The sequence below is a fragment of the Tenrec ecaudatus genome, chromosome 17 (assembly GCF_050624435.1).
Source record: "Tenrec ecaudatus isolate mTenEca1 chromosome 17, mTenEca1.hap1, whole genome shotgun sequence".
Taxonomy (NCBI): Eukaryota; Metazoa; Chordata; class Mammalia; order Afrosoricida; family Tenrecidae; genus Tenrec; species Tenrec ecaudatus.
In genome coordinates this window covers 51557385-51560197 of record NC_134546.1, presented here as the reverse complement: position 1 = coordinate 51560197, position 2813 = coordinate 51557385, and the positions used below count along the sequence as shown (strand labels likewise).

At 42.4% G+C, this 2813-nt stretch overlaps 1 non-coding gene across 1 annotated transcript; it reads left to right on the top strand.

Moving 5' to 3' along the window:
• The first annotated feature begins 1251 nt into the window (after window positions 1-1251).
• Window positions 1252-1324, top strand: TRNAK-CUU (transfer RNA lysine (anticodon CUU)). The gene has a single exon. It is a non-coding gene; the product is annotated as a tRNA-Lys (tRNA).
• The last annotated feature ends 1489 nt before the right edge of the window (window positions 1325-2813 follow it).

The window sequence follows — 2813 nt, the reverse complement described above, 5'->3', positions numbered from 1 at the left end:
CTCGTCACAATATTTATGTATAGATAGATCAAAGGCCCAGGCATTGTTTCCTTCTGTTGGTCAGAGGGTTGCTGTGGGTCCGACCTGACTCAATGACACCTAAGAACCAACAATATAAAGTCGTATGTCTATGTAGACAGATAGGAGATGGATAGATAGCAAAGCATATGTATGTGTACACATAGATCTTTCAGGCAGCGGGCCAGCTGTCCTGCAGAATTTCCCACCTTCATACTTTTTGTCTTATTGATTCTCCCTCGCGATGTCATTCATTTGGCTCTTCGATAAAAGTTGGAATCAACTTGATGACAGGGAGATGTTTTTTATCCTGCTTTCCCCCCTCATAAATGGATTGATCTCTGAAGGTTCATGGTAAGTAAAGCATCGTTGGACTAGATGGGACAGTTACCCGAGACCTTGTCCTTGCACCCTGCACCACCACTGAAGACACACCATCTTGTCCGCGGTGCCCCAGAAAGCAGGAGAGCCACTTGGATTGACTTCTTTGGTTGGGGTGGGGACAGCCTGACCTTTTTCTTGTAACTTTAATCGTTTAAGCACAACCGATGGTTCTTGTTTACAAAGGTTTGCCAAATTGTGCTTTTCCTAACCTAGGGTTTGTCACACTCCTTCCAAACAAAAAGCAGAAAGCGGCGCTTTTTCTCATCTCGTGTGCAAACTGTGTGACATTATCAATTAATTTCTGACGCTGCCTGAGCTTTCATAATACTCTTTGTGCGAACAGTATGGCAGGGCTTCGTTGGACCACAGAAAATCCCTGTGCGGGAGGCTAAGCAGTTGTGCTTTCGGGGCTGCTTCTTGGCAGTGGGGACCCCGTCCCCGGAGCTCGTTTCTGCACCCACCGCACCCCGCGTCTTGGAGAACATTCTCCGAGTGTCCTGGGGCCCGGAGAGGCCGAGTGAGCGCTCGGCTTGCAGCAACCATAGAAAGCAAGAGGCAGCCCTACGTTCACTTCTGTTTTCAGGGCGCGCGTTCGGGACTGCCTGCCTCCGTTCGCCTTACCTCTAAGGAACAAAGGCACTCACTCACCACTAGAGGGCCGTTTACACGCACGCATTTTTATTAAACTGTATGGGCACAGAAGCCAAAGTTAAATATCATTTTGAGAAGGGTGAGAAACTTTAAGAAGAAACATGATAAAAAATATTTACGGCAAAATACGATTCTTGGAGGAAGTTAAGAATAGCCTGTCTCCTTTGAAAGGATGTAGGAAAGGGCAGGTTTTCAGCTGCCCGGCTAGCTCAGTCGGTAGAGCATGGGACTCTTAATCCCAGGGTCGTGGGTTCGAGCCCCACGTTGGGCGGGTTGTCTTTTTCCTGGTTTTTCTTTTGGATGATGACTTCTAGCCGGTGCCAACCTCTTTCGATTCTCGGAGGAGAAAAAATGAGAAGCTGATACCAAGGGCTCAGTAGAAAGAAATGTTTTGAGAATGATGATGGCAACAAACACACAAATATGCCTGACACAATGAATGGATGTGTGGATTGTGATGAGAGCTGTACGAGCCCCCAGTAAAATGATTTTTAAAAGGAAAAAAAAAGATGAATGATAACTTTAACGCAAGAGAGCAAACAAATGACAACTATTAGGGAATAAGAAGACATAAAATATTACTGTAATTTAGAGTTCATAAATATTGCTGCAGTGACCTTTGTCCAACTTCTGAAATGTGTATTTTTAACTTAGTGATAGGAGATTGTGAAGAATAATTTGAAAACAGCCGTGATTCGCAGGGTTTACTAAACCTGTGTCATCTTATTTTTATATTCTGAAATGTCTTTAATTAGGTTCATTTCCTGTCTATGTAAGAGGGTAGTAATTATTATAGATTGATATTGGGTTAGAGATTGGATTATTTAGAGTTTTAGTGACTGTTTATTAGATTGTGTTAGTGGGGGGCTAATAAAATGATCATGAAGGACAAGCCCTTAGGACATTTTCATTTTCTTTTTAAAGCTAATGAGCCAAACAAAATTCTCTCTTTAGCCATTTTGAACTCTCAAAACAAACATCAAAGCCAATATAACTCTTTATTTTTTATCTCCCCAGCCCCCTCCCTCCTCCTCCTCCTCCCCTCCCTCCCCTCCACCAGCAGGCTCCCTTCCAATAGAACTCTTATCCTTCGTCGGCTCTCTTGTAAGAGTCCAACTGCTCAAGGTAAAATTTGCTTTTATATTGACACCTGTGAACTCTTAAATTCTTCTCAGTCATTCCTAGCACTTCTCGAACATTCTCCACAATTACGCTATGCTATTGCTTGTTCACCCTTTGAAAATACTTAACTATGTCCATCTTGGAAGTGAAGTATGGAACATTCCAAGCACATTATTATTACAGAGAGAAGGGGCTGGAATTTTTAAAGAGAAGCAAGCCCAGTCAGAGCAAATGCAAACCAGGACACTGAGGAGAAATCAATGAAGATACCATGCATGCAGCTTAAATTGAAGACCAGTATTCCACTTAGAAGGTGATTGCGATTTTAAAGGTATGTTGTTATAAAACCAAAATCAAACTCCCGATCTTTGAGTTCATACTGAATCAGATCAGCCCTGTGGGGCAGCATACAAGTGCCCCTGTGAGTCTCAAATACTTCATCTCAAACACTTGTCACCACTGTCATCCTCAGATACCTTGGCTAAAAGCAATGATACTTTGTGCTCCTCAATTTGGGAAATTAGGATCATAGCCCTTTCAGAAATCATATTTAAACATCTCAGCATATATTTTCTTCTTATCCATGACTGATGATTTGTTACGTTGGTTCAGATTTATTACTATTTTTACTAAATGGA